This window comes from Lactuca sativa, chromosome 5 (assembly GCF_002870075.4).
Source record: "Lactuca sativa cultivar Salinas chromosome 5, Lsat_Salinas_v11, whole genome shotgun sequence".
NCBI lineage: Eukaryota > Viridiplantae > Streptophyta > Magnoliopsida > Asterales > Asteraceae > Lactuca > Lactuca sativa.
The window spans coordinates 125,155,933-125,173,071 of record NC_056627.2 but is presented as its reverse complement, the minus strand read 5'-3'; the positions used below and the strand labels follow the sequence as shown (position 1 = coordinate 125,173,071).

Here is a 17,139-nt window from a genome sequence, read left to right as displayed (position 1 = left end):
ATAACCTTGTATTAGGACCCTTAGAGGTCCAGAAGGATCCATGTTTGTATATTCGGGAAAATATGTATCTCAGGAAGCAGATCGATCGACTGCATGGCGTGGACTCGCCGAGTCGGATGATCAGACTCGGCGAGTAGCTTGAAGATTTACTGGGACTCGCCGAGTTGTTCTTCAGACTCGGCGAGTAGAGTCGGGGTGGCCCCGCGATTCTTCCAGGAGTAACTCGTTGAGTCAAAGAGAGTACTCGACGAGTAGAAGGGAATTTTAGAGGAATGAAGGACGACCAGACTCGCCGAGTCGCCAGGGAACTCGCCGAGTCCAGTCGAGTTGACAGCGGACTGTTGACTAGAGTTGACTGGTGTGATTTCTTAGGGTCAACTAATGAGGAAGATAGAAGTATTAATAAGAGACATATGATGTGACAGGGAGCTTGTAGCTCGGAGGATCAAGTGCAAGGGACTTTAGGAGTTGCTATCTTCCAGTGTCCGCGAGGTGAGTCTTCTCACTATACTTCACCCGGAAGGGTTTGATTGTGTGACCGGAAGGTCAAGTATGTTATGTGTTATGTTATATGCTATAAATGGAAAGTTAGCTGCTACGCGTGATATACATGCTTATATATGGGCCGGAAGGCAAAGTATTATGTGACAGAAAGGTCAGGTATGATATGTGGTGTATGTGCTTTATGTGTTAGAGTACTTGTATTATGTGTTATATATGTGTACGGGCCGGAAGGCAATGTTATGTGGACCGAAAGGTCCGGGCCGGAAGGCAATGTTATGTGGACCGAAAGGTCCGTGCCGGAAGGCAATGTTATGTGGACCGAAAGGTCCGGGCCGGAAGGCAATGTTATGTTGACCGGAAGGTCAGGGCCTGGAAAGGCGTATGTGCGTAAGGTATATTGGGGAACTCACTAAGCTTCGTGCTTACGTTGTTTATGTTATGTTGTTTCAGGTTCTTACAGTAACGCGGGATGGCAACGGTTCGATTGTACACACCGAAGAAAGAGTTGTGTTTTGGAGGATCCTGGTCTTCTATTATAACGAAAAAGAAACTATGTTTTGTAATTCGAATGTGAATAAGATTTTAAACAAGTGTTTTAATATTAAATTGATTATTTAAATGAAAATTTTGTTTTTGGAAATCACGGTGTTACAATTGGTATCAGAGCCTTGGTTTGAGGGATTCGGACGCGCCTACGGGTAAATCTGGACTCAAACTGAGGAAGTCAGAAATTTTTTTTCCAAATAAATGGTTTTCTAAAAGTGAATAAGAGTTCATAGAGAAAGCAAGAAAGAGCAGTGTGTACAATCAGCCAGAGCCAAACGGTGATTTCCCAAAATACCCTTACTTTTGCGTTATGAAATATTTATTATGCACTTTATGAGACAATATTGCATGCTAGAGACAGGCTAGGTATTTCACATCTTAGGACTAGAGTGGCCTGATTTGTGATGCCTTAGTCTAGGGTTTGCTGTTATATGTGTGTTATGCTTTTGTGTGTATGTGATGAGTGAGAGTATCTAGTTAGAACGCACAAGGGGTAAAGCTACGGGGTACAGAGGTACTTCCGAGGATGAGCCGAGAAGGTGGAGCTACCACAGGTGGGGAGTCCTATGTATGCTTCAATGCTCGAATGCTGCTTGCTTTGTGCTTTGTGGAGTTATCGATGATGGGAGTCAGCTACTAAGTGAGTATGACGATACTCAGGAGGTAGAGGGCTGGCATCATTAGGAACTCTTCAGCAGCTGATAGCAAAGGAGTGGGAGGACAGCGGAAGGGACTAGGGAGTAAACCTAGCCAGATGAGTGCGCTGGTAGAGTAGAGGATTTCGCTGGAAAGCGAGCACGCGCGATGAGATGGGTGAAAGAGCAGGTTTATCAGCTACTTAGGAACTCTGGGATGGTCCGTGTGGAAAGTATGGGTAGATGTGGCAGGTAGTATGGGCCCGTACTACTGAAAGCAGAGGACCCATACTTGATACAGGGGGCATCCTAAAGGTCCTAAGGAACAGATTGAGGGGTGATGTTATGGTTCGGATACCATACATCGGAGCGGATACAGAGTGATGTTATGGTCCGGGCACCATACATCGGAACAGATTGAGATAGATGTTGTGGTCCGAGTGCTATACTTTGGAGCAGATTGAGGAGTGGTGCTATGGTTCAGGTACCATACACTGAAGCATGTTGAGGAGGGATGTCATGGGATGAGTACCATGGTTCGTAGTGGATGATGCTTGTGGCTATCTTGTTATCCGGTTATGACCGATGAGGTAGAGATTGGACGCTATGGGTTTCAGGCCTGTAGACCATGATTGAGTACGGAGAGGCGTTCCTCGAGGGGAAAGACAAGTGCCTATCAGAGTATTTTGGTAAGAGTCAAAGACAGGGGAGAATTTCAGTTGAGTCGAGCAATCAGACGACAGAGGAGAGGTCACCTTTTGGGTGGGTAGTGTCATTTATGCTCGTGTGCAAGACGCGAGAGGTCTGGTGTTTCAGTTCTGGATTTGGGAGTACACCCTGCAGGTAGTTATCGATAATGACTTCCCTCAGAGCATCAGGTAGCGGGTGTACCGCGAGACAGAGATTTACCGTGAACAGACAGTCAGTTGAGGCTGAGGTAGTCGAGAACCACACCACACCTAATTGAGAATAACAGGTTGGGTTATAGTGGTAGTAGTGAAGAGTTCAGACGAGTTTTGCAGTGCGGAGAGTTGTCGTCTATGTTGAGAGTAAGTCCCTGTTCTTGGACAAATCCGGCGTTGGATACGGATTGATGAGTTGAGATGAGAGGAACGATGATGCTGCGGTGCACTCTACGAGCCAGATATGTTATCGAGCAGTGCAGGTGCTTAGTATTAGATCAGTATGGGATTTGGAACGATTAGAGGCAGCCGTGATGAGAAGTTCTTGAAGAGTTAGCTAGAGGTTCAGAGTATAGGGGTTGATTGACTTCATAAGGGGAGGGACTATCGGGTGTTGCACAGCACTTTACTGGGGCAGGTACGATTTCGCTGGTGAAAGATAGTCGTGGGTTGATTGTATACTAATTGGTGTTGGTTCGAACCCTAGTGGGGGAGAACCGGGTGCAGTATGAAAGAAAGCAAGAATTGTCAGAAGTAGTAATAAGTGGAGTATAGAGATGCAATAGGAAAGCATGAGACTATAGGTGTCGATGATCGAGTAAAAAGGGGGTTACATCGGAGCTTGCGGGTCCGATGGTGCATGCCGCAAGTGCGGAAATGAGGGGCACTGTGCACGGGATTGTTGGCAGTCAGTGCCAATTCGGGATTTGAGGAGGATAGGATGGAGCGGAGCCCCAGAGGGCTCAGGGTCGTGTTTATCTGCGTGCGACAGAGGGAGACGGAACAGTGCCGGAAGCAGCTGCGGGTATGATGCTTTCATGATGTCTTAATTGTCTTGCATTGATTTGGGTATTGTTTGTGCTGGTATCTTGTATGGATTTTGATGCGGTATTCGTTGTTTCGCGGGTCTGGCATGTTATGGATTGGTGCTTCAGGTTTCGCTTTGGCATACGTTATTCCCTGATGGTTGGGTATGGTTATAATTGGTGCTTTAGTGTCAGTAGTCTTGTGCGGTTTTCGATGTGGTGTTCATCCTTTGAGTAGATTGTGAGTTGGTTATGGGTTATGGTCGAGGATTCCTTTGGTTATCGTTCGTGGGGGGTTGTTAGGGGAGATGCGGCACTGGGTTGATTGTCGGGTAGCATCTACAGTCGTGGAGTGGATGATTGAAGGACTAGAATCTTGTGAGTGGGTTGATCAGGGAGGAGGTGTGTTTTGCTGAGGGTTGCTTATGCTTGTGGGGAGCAGTCAGTGGGTAAATGTTCTCTTTGTGCAGGATTGTTCTGTAAGGTCGTTAAGGACGATCGGTGGCAGTTAGTCAGTGCTTTAGTGGGGGAGAATTAGAAAATTCTCCGGGAGATCGATGAGTATATGAGGGTGCTTAGCTGCCGGGATTCAGCAGTGTTTGTCAGCGCAGAGTATAGGCCGACGAGAGCGAGTGTCGGGTATGCGGGGCGGGATACAGACCTAGGGCATTCGATTGTGGAGGCCTGAGGGAAGGCCGGGATCAAGCTTGAGTAAGTAACCGGGGTTACGTGATCAGAGTATTGGTATGTTTGAGGTACGTGATGGGTTGTACTGCATTAATCCCACGGGATTATGTTGTGCATATTTCTAGAGCTGGAACCGGAAGGTTCCCCAGAGTTAGAACCTGAGGGTTCGCAGAGTTTGGGTGTACGGACCCACAGAGATATAGCCTCGAGTGACTAGTATGTGTTAGGAGAGTCGGTCCAGTCATACTGGAGACTCTGTTGGTATTGCTGGATTAGTTTGAGATTTGCGGATCGCATATGTTGCGGTGTGATTGCATTGGAAGGTCTGGCCCCGGGTTATTGATCTTGTGTAGCGGAGGTAGTGATTTTGATGAGTGGAGAGAGTGCATGGGATTGAGAGCCCCTGCAATGAGAACCAGAGTAGGTGGATAGCGGTTACGCAAAAAGGGTGGTGTTGCTTGGGGCGAGCACCGTGGCACCGGTTGGAGTGGCATTATGGCCAAGAGGGTTCCTTGGAAAAAGGAAAAGAGGAAGGTGTGTAACTCCGAGGGGGTGCAAGTTCACGAAAGTGAAAGCTGCAGAGCAGAATTATGGTTAGAGTATTTCAAGTATGGTTTCGAGCATCGTGTTTGCGGCAGTGAAGTAGGAACCCATCCGGGTTGGGATGACTGACGAGACTCAGAAAGGATGCAAGGGAATAGAGAATCTTGAATTCTCAGTGTGAATCTGATCAGAGAGTAGGGTGGATGTAGTGGTTCATCTTGGGAGATGTTCGAGGATACCATCAGGGTATCGGGTCTTTCCACCTGCGGGTGTTGGGACTAGTTCAGTATGTGTATGTAGTGGCAAGGGGAGAACTTGTGAGAGTTGCTCTGAGAGTGAGAATGGATCTCTCAGTCGGTCCGGAATGGACAAAGTGGGCTTTGGATCGGGGATCCGGTGGTTCATGGTTCCCTAACCCTTATTGGTCGAGCGATTGTTGGGATTCAGAGCAGATTCAGCAGATGAGACAGAGGTTGTTGACCGCCCAGAGCCAACAGGAAAGTTATGCGGACAGACGCCGGTCCGAGCATGTGATTCAGGTCGGCGACTTTGTATTCCAGGAAGAGGGGTAAGTGGGGGCCCCGGTATGTTGGGTCTTTGCGTGAAGGTGCGAAGGTAGGAAAGGTGGCCTATCGGTTGGAGCTGCCAACGGAATTGGGATGGATCCATGACATTTTTATGTGTCGCAATTGAAGAGGTGTGTAGTAGATGAGTCAGCAGTGGTTCTACTAGAGAACGATTAGGTGGATGCGAGTCTGTGTTACGCCGAGAGGCCACTGGCCATCAGGAATCGGAAGATCAAGTTTTTGAGGAACCAGGGAGGTACCTCTGGTATTGATTCAGTGGCAACCTCGGAAGAGATCGGAAATGTCTAGGGAAGCCGAAACGTGGGATGCGGGAGCAGCATCCAGAGCTATTTTTTAGAGTGAGCCTTCGAGGGCGAAGTCTAATTCTAGTGGGGGAGAATTGTAACAGCCCAAAATCTCAAGTATTGTTAAATTTCAATTTTGGGGTGTTTTAAAGGGGAGACTCGGCGAGTGGGAGCCAGACTCGCCGAGTAGGGTCGCAGATTTGGTCGCGGGTTCGCGACTGGACTCGACGAGTCCAGGTATGGACTCGGCGAGTCGACGCTGTTCAGTGGAAAACCCTAGCCGTTCAGTTTGGGACGTATATAAGGGATCTTATGCCGTCATTGTTCGTCTTTTGGCCGATTGAGGAGAACCCCAAACGACTGTGGCATTTGGAGCAAGCTTGAAGGCCATTATTGACTTTGAAGGAATTGTGGTGCAAGAAGAGGAAGGATTTTGGCCAAAGGAGGATCAAAGGGATCGAGTTCTGAGGTTGGGGACACAGAGAGTACGTTTTCAGGTTATGTTTCGGATCATTCCTGTTATTTTGATGTGTACACGGATTTAGGGTTTGTGAAACCCATTTAAAGATTAGATGGATTGCTGTGTTGTTATTCAACGTTTATAACCTTGTATTAGGACCCTTAGAGGTCCAGAAGGATCCATGTTTGTATATTCGGGAAAATATGTATCTCAGGAAGCAGTTCGATCGACTGCATGGCGTGGACTCGCCGAGTCGGATGATCAGACTCGGCGAGTAGCTTGAAGATTTACTGGGACTCGCCGAGTTGTTCTTCAGACTCGGCGAGTAGAGCCGGGGTGGCCCCGCGATTCTTCCAGGAGTAACTCGTTGAGTCAAAGAGAGTACTCGACGAGTAGAAGGGAATTTTAGAGGAATGAAGGACGACCAGACTCGCCGAGTCGCCAGGGAACTCGCCGAGTCCAGTCGAGTTGACAGCGGACTGTTGACTAGAGTTGACTGGTGTGATTTCTTAGGGTCAACTAATGAGGAAGATAGAAGTATTAATAAGAGACATATGATGTGACAGGGAGCTTGTAGCTCGGAGGATCAAGTGCAAGGGACTTTAGGAGTTGCTATCTTCCAGTGTCCGCGAGGTGAGTCTTCTCACTATACTTCACCCGGAAGGGTTTGATTGTGTGACCGGAAGGTCAAGTATGTTATGTGTTATGTTATATGCTATAAATGGAAAGTTAGCTGCTACGCGTGATATACATGCTTATATATGGGCCGGAAGGCAAAGTATTATGTGACAGAAAGGTCAGGTATGATATGTGGTGTATGTGCTTTATGTGTTAGAGTACTTGTATTATGTGTTATATATGTGTACGGGCCGGAAGGCAATGTTCTGTGGACCGAAAGGTCCGGGCCGGAAGGCAATGTTATGTGGACCGAAAGGTCCGGGCCGGAAGGCAATGTTATGTGGACCGAAAGGTCCGGGCCGGAAGGCAATGTTATGTTGACCGGAAGGTCAGGGCCTGGAAAGGCGTATGTGCGTAAGGTATATTGGGGAACTCACTAAGCTTCGTGCTTACGTTGTTTATGTTATGTTGTTTCAGGTTCTTACAGTAACGCGGGATGGCAACGGTTCGATTGTACACACCGAAGAAAGAGTTGTGTTTTGGAGGATCCTGGTCTTCTATTATAACGAAAAAGAAACTATGTTTTGTAATTCGAATGTGAATAAGATTTTAAACAAGTGTTTTAATATTAAATTGATTATTTAAATGAAAATTTTGTTTTTGGAAATCACGGTGTTACACTTCCATAATACTTACATATTAAATCCAGATTTTATACTTTTAACCTCCAACTTTTAAATTCTTTACAAATTAGTCCAGTACTTACACTTATTAATTTATTTAAATAAACAGGGCGTTACAACTCTCCCCTACTTAAATTAGATTTCGTCCTTGAAATCATTTATTACCATTCGTTACACGCCCAACCACTCTAGTAACAAGGTTACCATCTTAGGCACACCCTATCCTTCCCAGGGCAGCCGTGACCAACCTTTGCAACAAGATAACATCTACTCCGTCTGAAATCTGCTGTCTCGAGATGGTCTGAATCCTAGACAGACCACTCATACTGAATGGTTATCTCTAATTCCGTTTCGTTTATCCACCAACTGACTACTCAACTCCTGCTAGCTCGAAATTCCCACTACAAAATAGGTTCACAAACCTAATCATCCCTACAAATCCCTTAAACTTGGCCAATGCTCAGCTATTTCCGTTGCGAGTGAGTTGTCACTCACCAAATCATTTAGTTATTCCGACCGTACTCGCAACCTGAAGCACCAATGCTAACACTGCCCAAACGTTGAAACTATTTGAACACTGAACTTCTTGAAGTAGTATACTGCTACATAGCTTCTCCCCAAAATCTATTGAGACCTTCCTGTTCTCGATTCATCCGTCAGTCACCTGAAATACCAGGTTCCGACCTGGCTGAGGAGCCAAAGAATCCCCTACTTAGTCGTCTCACATGACTCGTGAACGAAATCCTTCTCTGGAACTAGTTGCCACTGTGGCTCTAACAACCTCCTGGTCCAACCGATCAGGTCCATGCATCGAATCTTAACATTACCAATCCAAGACTAAAAGTGATTGCTACTTGACCATGGTAGCCTTATATTACATGCAATCTTATAAAGTATGTGGCTTCCCTAATCTCATGACTGTAGTGACGATCCTCTAGTCTTATCACCGACTCAACCAGGTCTAATCCATCTGGGAAATTCCGAATTCCAATTTGTGGATCTCCATATCCTCACTACTGCACCCGAACTGATGGGTACCATTGTTCCTTCCGCGTCCTAACAATACGCTCATGCTATCAACCAATAAAGCGAAAGCTACAACTACACCCGCAGTCTCACAACACTCTAGTACTATCTGGTTGCTAGTGAATGCTACAGCTACGCCCTCAGACTTACAACACTTCTAACACTATCTCATTCGCTGATTACTAATCCGAACACATCCGACGTCGAGCATACACGTGACCTAACATCCAAAACTGAACCCATATCCAGACTGGAATCCTCAAACTGATTCTCTAAGGCTTGCTAGCTAACATTCCGAGAACGCGATCTCATCATTAACAAGTTTTTCCAAACTTCCATCTCAAACTATCCTCGAACCATACAGCCACATGGGCTCTCTTCCTTTTAGACAAGGATGCAAAACTTTATCCTAGTTTCCAAACTGCACCTACTTCTGAATCCTTGGGTGATTCTCCCCCACTTTGATTCAACTAACGTCTTACACCACACAATACTGGAAGGATTCTCAATCCTTCTTACCATTCTATGCCCAATCTGCTTAAACCACACTTACCATTGTTAGTGTTTCAATACTAGCCAGTCCAAAAGATCACACCACCTCCAAGAACCCGAATAAATCTCCGGTAATAACCGACTAAACCCAGGAAGCTCCGAATCTCTGTTGGAGACCTCAGAATCACCCACTGTATCACGACCTCTATCTTGGCCGGATGGACTAGTACACCCTTCTGGTTGACAGTGTGCCCAAGGAATTATACCCCGCTCAACCATAACTCACATTTGGAGAATCTTGCAAAAAAATTCTCTCCCTCCTCAAAGTCTCTAGCACCTCCCTTAGGTGCTTCTCGTGTTGCTCCTCGGTCTTGGAGTAAACCAACATGACACTTCACTCTCCCAATCCCGCAATTTGGGAAATGATCTTTCGCTATCCGCTAATAATTCTCGGTATGCAATTGGCATATGACATCTCTTGAAAGTATAATTCAAACTCAAACAAAGGATAACCCAGAGTCACACTTACTCAAACCCTTGGAACGAAAGGCTCCACTGTGCAGTTTCTCGCAAGTGTTGTACCGAATCTGGCACTATTGGCCTCTCAAAAACTGATCTGAAATCCTAGGTCTTCTCCCGAGACATGTCAATATAAGCAACTGATCTAATTCCCTCTTACCAATGTGCTCCAAGTCCATATCTCGTTCTCATGTTCAAGAAGTCATATCATTCAGGTTCTTGCACCCCAAGATACTCACAATCCCCCTGCTACCATTCTATAGTATGTTCTGATAACTTACCTTCCTCCTTTCCTTCATCTGCTGCATATTGTGGTACCAACTAAGCTCTCTCCCGAGACTTGGAAGTGATCTCTGCCACAATCTCAGTAGTTTGGCGGAGATCTAACAACTCTCGCGCCAACTGTTGCACCTCTATCGCCTGGGCAGACTTTGCCTGGAATCTGGTCGAAAAGTCATCCCATGACATAACATTAACCGCTTCATCACTCAAGTCACTACCAACCTCTTCCTGTCAATCTCGTGCTCTGTCCCTCAGGAGACAGAAAGTAAGTCAGATCCTGTCTCCTTTCGGGATGAAGTCTGGTACGAAAAGTGTTAGCGACATCTGCCAACCATCTGCTACTAACAATGGGTTCCCTAACCCCCATGACAATCTGAAGATTTGCAAACTCTGAGTTCCCGAAACATCAACATACGGGTCTCTATCATGATTGTTATCCCAGTGTAGAATGCACTTGGCATCTCATCACAAATCTCTATAATGCGCTCCTTGGTCACACTGAGGATCACAAGAGTCTAGTCAATGATATTGCGCATAATTATCAGATGGAATGAACTCCCTCATCTGATCATAGAGTTGCCCCGCTACAGAGTCCGAGCCTGATCCTTCGTCGACACCAAAATTTACCATCATGTCTACCACGTAGCGTTACTATACTCAGTAATATATCATCACTAGCATCACAATACTCAACATACTCGAGGGATCTCACACACTACAAGTTCCCTGGTCTTATCTCAGCCTTCCTTGATTCGAGTACGGATCCTCTGCTTTCAGTAGTACGGCCCATACTACCTTCCACATCTATCTGTACTTTCCTCAAGAACTGTCTTGACTCCACCAAGTACCTTCTACTGCTACTGTTCTCTGCTACTGTCATCCTAGGCTTGCCCTAAGGTAATCACCAACTCACTCTCCGCCATTAGCTGCATAAGAAATCCTGCTTTCTTCCCTAACTAGCTTGCAAATACTATTACATATTACTCAGACTAGATAATTCTTCAAATGAGAGATCCTACCCTACAACGGTTGGACTCAAACAAGAGCTGCGAAATAGAGCTACACCTAACCTTCTGAAATTATTTAGTCCTTGCAATATGTAACTTAACATATTTGTTTACTAGTTAGTGAAAGACAACTAGAACTCCTAAAAGCTCAAAGCAAGCAACATTTGGGCATTGAGTACACACAATCAAGCATCTACTACTCTGGCTATCATACTGACTAATCTGTACTAGCATGCATTTCTAATAAAGTTGAACACATATAATAGGCACATAAGGCATCCTTCCTAGATCCTGAGCCCTAAACTAGCATGCAGTTCTCATAAAGCTGATGCACATATAATAGGCACAAAAGACATCCGTCCTAGATCCTTAGTCCTAATCTAGCATGCAGTTCTCATAAAACTGATAATCATATCATAACATGAACTTGTATGGGTAATTTGGGAGTACTTACTTGAGCTCGACTGATTGCATGCACCACACCCTTTTCTGTTTTCAAAGTTCTTTTCTTTCTAAAAATTCGTTTCGCTTTTTCTAAAACACTTTTATTTCCTCAAAATCCTTCTTACAAAAATTGATTTTCCTTTTGAAGATTTCTATACCAATTCCTTAATTTGAGATCAAACACACCCGAAAGTCTGTCCGAATCCCTCAAACCAAGGCTCTGATACCAACTTGAAACATCCCAAAAATACAGTCTAAAAATTTCGTTTTAAATCACTAATAAAACCATAATTATCTTTCAACATATAAAATCATAAATTGTATATCTCAAGAACATAATAACATATGTCAAATATATCAGAGTATAAACAACCCAGACTGAACAAATGGTGTGTGCACTGCAATCTTCCCGAGCTCCTCTTTTGAGAACTTAAGCACCTGAAACCAAAACTGAAAACTATAAGCACGAAGCTTAGTGAGCTCCCCCAAACTACCACATACCATTCAATAACACATAAAGCAAAGACTAAGCCTTGCCTACTGCTTCGGACCGAAGTCCGGAATAATTTGGGCCTGGCCCACTTCTTCGGACCGAAGTCCGAAATAACTTGGGCCTCGCCCACTGTATCAGACCGAAGTTCGGAATAACTTGGGCCTCGCCCACTGCATCGGACCGAAGTCTGCAATAACTTGGGCCTCGCCCACTGCATCAGACCGAAGTCCAGAATAACTTGGGCCTCACCCAATGCATCGGACCGATATCCGGAATAACTAGGGCCTCGCCCACTGCATCGGACCGAAATCCAGAATAACTTGGGCCTCGCCCACTGCATCCGACCGAAGTGCGGAATAAACTAAACATAACATAAACATGAACATAAACATATAACATAATCACATATACTGCATCGGACTTGCCCGACATCGGGTCGAAGTCCGGAGCATATAAGACATAACATACACATGCATGAATCACAAAGACATCAAGCACACATAACTACTTCTCAGGACCACCCCGGCATCGGACCGAAGTCCGGAACATATAAACTGCATCGGGCTAACCCCGACATTGGACCGACGTCCGGAACTACTAATATCTTGACAGGCCGGCATTGTGGCCATAGACCCATTCCTAAAGGAGTAAACTCACCTCACACTGCTGAAGTCCTGCTGACAAAACCCTAGCTGCTGGATGACAGAGTCTCGAATCTGTCAACATCAAAATAACACCCAATTAATAATTGGGTTCTAACGCATATCCATAAATCCGTGCTTGGGGTAAAGGACTAGTTTACTCCTAACCTAGCTTGACTCAAGCCCAAGGCCCAATCCAAAGGCCCAAAAGTCCAACTATGGCTCAAATCCCAATATCTGGCCCAATTTTCCAAATAGGGCCAAACCTTCACATGGTCTCATCTAAGGCCCAACCAAAGTGCAGTCCAACATTTAGTATTTCTAATGGCCCAATATCTCATAATCATAAAGGCCCATAGTCTGGCCCATCTATGGCCTAATTTTCCAAATTGTGCCAAAACCCCTTACATGGGCCTTATCCTAAGACCATTAAATTATTCTAGTCCAATTGCTTGTTCTTGGATGGCCCAATATTATCTCAATCAATCTAGCCCAATAGAAAGGCCCACTCAAAGCCCATTTGAAATTCAGGTTTCACATAAAATGACAATTAGGGATAAGTGTTTCTCACTTAACCCATTAAGGACTAAATCCATTAAGTCCTTTACTCTACTAGATAAGTAATATGTGATATTTGGGCTTAATACACAATCCAATCCCAATGGCTCAAAAGTGGGTCCAAATAAGTCCAAGGCGCAAATATTCACAATTAGGGTTTTCCACCCAAACATGGCCCAATAGGCCCAAAATTAATCTTTAAGCCCATTAGGGTTTTTCTTGTGGGGCACCACCCACTACCACCTTGGTTAGTGGTGGTGAATGGCGGCTCACGGCGGCAGCCACCATCTTACGGTGGTGGTTTTGAGTTTATTTTTAATATTCATCTTACTAATTACAATTACTATGCTTAATTCAAAATAACCACACACCCACTAACCTATAATAACACACACACACATAACCACCTTAGTGGTGGTCGGTGGTGGCTCGTGGCGGCAGCCACCACCTTCCCGACTTTTCGGCTAGACAAAACAGACACAACCCCTAAATAAAAGCAAAATCACACACCCACACAACTCACAGCCACCCCCCACGGTCGCTGATGGTGACGAGCCAAGGCAGCGACGATAGGAAATAGGAGGAAATGGTGGCAGGCGATGGTTGTCGTCGACGGACACAACAACGGCAACAGTTAGCCGTCGACGAACACAACAGCGGCTCCAACAGCGCACCAGCGTCTCCGGCAGCAGCGACAGAGGGACGAAGCCCGTCGGTGGTCTTTGTCGTCATTGGCAAAGGAACCTCGATAGTGATGGGTGGCGGCTCGACAACCTTTGTTGATAAGGCAGCGGCGGAACCACGCTGTCGGACATGGCGCTGCAAGGGTTCCAAAGGCGATGGCAACAACGGCTTGGAGGAGGCAGAACATCAGCGCTACCATGGTGCCTACAACGGAGTTGGAGGTACAAGCAGTGGCAGCGACTGAGAGGAGTTCTCACGAGCAACAGACGGCAGCAATGCAAGAGGCTTCGATTTCCGGCGGTGGTCATTGGTTTTAACGGCGGCTGGGGAATTGATCAGAATGGAGGGTGGCGCCGGTGGGAGACATAAGTTGAAGGTAGCGGCTGCATGAATGGTCCGTAGGGTTAGGGTTTTATGAGTTATATACCCCGACCAAAGATAAACTTTCCAATAATTACAATTCCAACCCCTCCTTCTCTTATTCCTTTCAATCTAAGTCCCTATTTTACCTTTTTAACTCCATCTTCTGAAATTCTTTACAAATAAACTCCGGAATTTACCAATTCGCCCCTTAACCTCAAAAATCTCTTCAATGAAGTCCCCATAAGTACCATTTAGTCCCTGCCTTCCATAATATTTACAAATTAAATCCGGATTTTATACTTTTAACCTCCAATTTTTAAATTCTTCACAAATTAGTCCGGGATTTACATTTATTAATTTACTTAAATAAACGGGGCGTTTCACATTAGTTTTAAAATTGGAAATATCTACAACATAAGCAAGTTCAATGATATTTCTAAGTTGTGCATGAGCATATGTGACAATCCGAAATTTCTATCTTGTAAAAGTCAGACATGGTCAACGAAAGTCAAAATTATCCAATAAAGGTCAAACTTATTTCTAACATTATCTTATGGTTAGATTAGATTAAAGAAATGAGTGTGTTCAATGCATATTATTCTAAAGTGTAGAATAATAAGGGAGAAAGCAATTTGGACTGAGGCTTCGGACCGTGAATGACCCTTCGGACCGTGATCAGGCTTCGGGCCGCATGCGAGGTTCACGGCCGTGAACCACTTCGGACCGTGAACCCTTTCCATATATATACTAGTAGGATACCCGCGCGATGCAGCGGCAACGAATAATTTATTTTGACAAATAGTTTATTTCGGCCAATAGTTTGGTTTCGAAAATTAGTATTTAGGGTTTAAGTTTAAATTAATTTATAGAGTTTGGTGATATTATTTATGATATTGTACAATGAGTGATATAGTGTTTTTGGAACGCAGAGCGATGCCTAACATAGATGCTATGGGTGCTTATGGAACGGCAGAGACACGTCATGGCACGCCCGGACGCTACACCTTGTATAACTTTTATTGTATATATAAAGGTTCGTAACATTGTATGTTGCATGATAATTCCATTAAAATTTATTCTTAATCAAACATTAATGAATTATCCTAATTAAATAAAATTTTATTTTGTAATTATCTAAAGTTATTTCCAGCCAAAACAAAATATGATTAATTTTGAATTTGATTAATGTTTAAACTTATGTTTTAATTTGGAATTCATGAATCAATATCTTAAATGGACTGTATACTCTTTTAATTGTTCCATTTATATTGTCTTATTTTTATATATTTTATTTTAGTTTCTAGCTATTTTAAGGTATGTATTTTTTTATTATAATTTTTATTCTTTATTCGTTTGACCTATTTTATGGTAATCAAACATATTAAAAGCTCCCACACACAAGAGCATGTATGTAAGTCTACTTATCAGTTTATTGAGGACTTTCAACCATTCTTTAATCCAAATTCCTTTTAGAAATGATAAGTCCATGTATTGTAAAAATTCCATATTTAATAGGACTCTAAATCTAATGAACAAATGGACCAAAGAACAAACAAATGAAAATTTGAAAACAACCATTGCTATTTCTTGCAGCGAATCTACTTAATCTATATAATTCTATTTCTAAAACATATAAAACTTGTAAAGGGCCTGACATGTTTATTTATAATATTCATATAAAAAATAAATTCCATAGAGCAAGGAAAATGCCCTCAAGTCTATTTGTTGTAGTAGGAAATATTTAACATAAAATCAACTACAGAGATGAGCATCTAAGATAACTTTAGTACCCCGCCTTAACCATTCAGAAGTAGATCTTGTTCTATGGCACCACAGTATCCTTAAAAATAAATCGGAAACATACTTGCTACTTCTAAACATAGTCAACATATGCTTTGTTGAATTTACCTCCAACACATGATCACCAAATGACAACATCAGTTGCTTTCATATCAACTCATCATCTGCGCATCAAAACAAACGTCTTTTGAGCAACTTCACAAAAATAATCATAAAAAAAAAAAGATTTTGAAACATGAGGCAGAAATGAATATATCAAACCTTTTAGAGAATTGACTGGATTTCTAAAATGAAAGGGGTAAAAAAGTAAGTACTTAAGCACATCGAGTAATCATAAGATTAACACTAACCAACGTTGCAAGGAACAACTTTGTTGATCATTCTTTCCGTCCAATGGGTGATTAAAGGTTGTGCATACCTGGTGGCGATAAACCAAAGATTCAGATAGAAATACAAAAGCAGTAGTAATAAAAAAACATCAAACAACCAATGCCACAAGACATCTTTTATGATCATGAATAGTTGATTAGCCCAATCCATCTTTTACTTTCAACAATGTGGGTCTCCAGCTTACTTTCAACCTACATAAAAATTGATCTTTTTAGCCTAAATTTGATCATTTTACCTACAAAGAAAAAGAAGAGAGTAAACAAGTGATCTCACCTCAAGAAAACATACTTAGCTAGGAGAAAGACATAGCCACAAGTATTCATTTTCATTTTTTTGAAAAAAAGAGGATGCTTGGATAAGGGTTATCTTCAGGATGGAATGATTACAACTCAGAAGTTGGAACTCTGGCAAATCATAAGATAATGATTTCAGAATATGAACAAACACAAAATATACAAGCCCTGAGATCCCATTTTAGAAATAAGTATGAAATTTATTGAGTGTTTCTTGGATTTTTAATGTGACAAAAGGAGGAAAAGAGAACGCATATGTGTATGGAGGAGGTATTCAATAAGAAAAATGCAAAAAAATATTGGATTTGTCACCTACATCCTTAAATCGAGAGAGAAATATAGATGATTGTGCGCTGCTCCGGCAGTAGAGATAGCATCGGATGGTGGTGACTCCATTTGTATGTCAAAAAGTCTATACCTATAGAAGTAAACCCTAAACAATATTTTTCTTTGACATCAATCGTTGGTTTGAGGAATAAAGGAATAGCAGAAGCAGTTGGAAAGCCTATGAATAGTGAATAGAGAAGATTATGAAGAAAATGTATATCTTGAGTTTATCAATGAAGACGAAGGGATGAGGGAGAATCTTAGTTTTCAAAAATTAGGTTCATTTTCAGAGATAAAGGCGGAGGACCAGGTCAAGATAAGGAAGAGATAATATGAAAGATAAAAGAGACAGGTGAAAATGAAATAAGATCCTTTATTATTGCATTACATGCTTATACATGTATTATTTTTTGTACAATCAAATTTAAATGGGGTTAAGTTTAAAATTTAATATTATTTTATTAGTAATTATTTGTACTATTAGCTTAAAGGTTTTGACATCTTAAAAAATATTATTATTATATTCAATCTATTTTTAGAAATAGTATGATTTCCTTTATAAGAT

General features: G+C 42.9%; 1 long non-coding RNA gene across 1 annotated transcript; it reads right to left on the bottom strand.

Moving 5' to 3' along the window:
- Nucleotides 1–15,403: 15,403 nt before the first annotated feature.
- LOC111881467 (uncharacterized) lies at nucleotides 15,404–16,881 on the bottom strand. The gene is made up of 4 exons (XR_002846831.3): nucleotides 16,564–16,881; nucleotides 16,228–16,358; nucleotides 15,915–16,145; nucleotides 15,404–15,728 (listed from the first exon to the last, which is right to left on the bottom strand). It is a non-coding gene; the product is annotated as an uncharacterized LOC111881467 (long non-coding RNA).
- Between the last annotated feature and the right edge of the window lie 258 nt (nucleotides 16,882–17,139).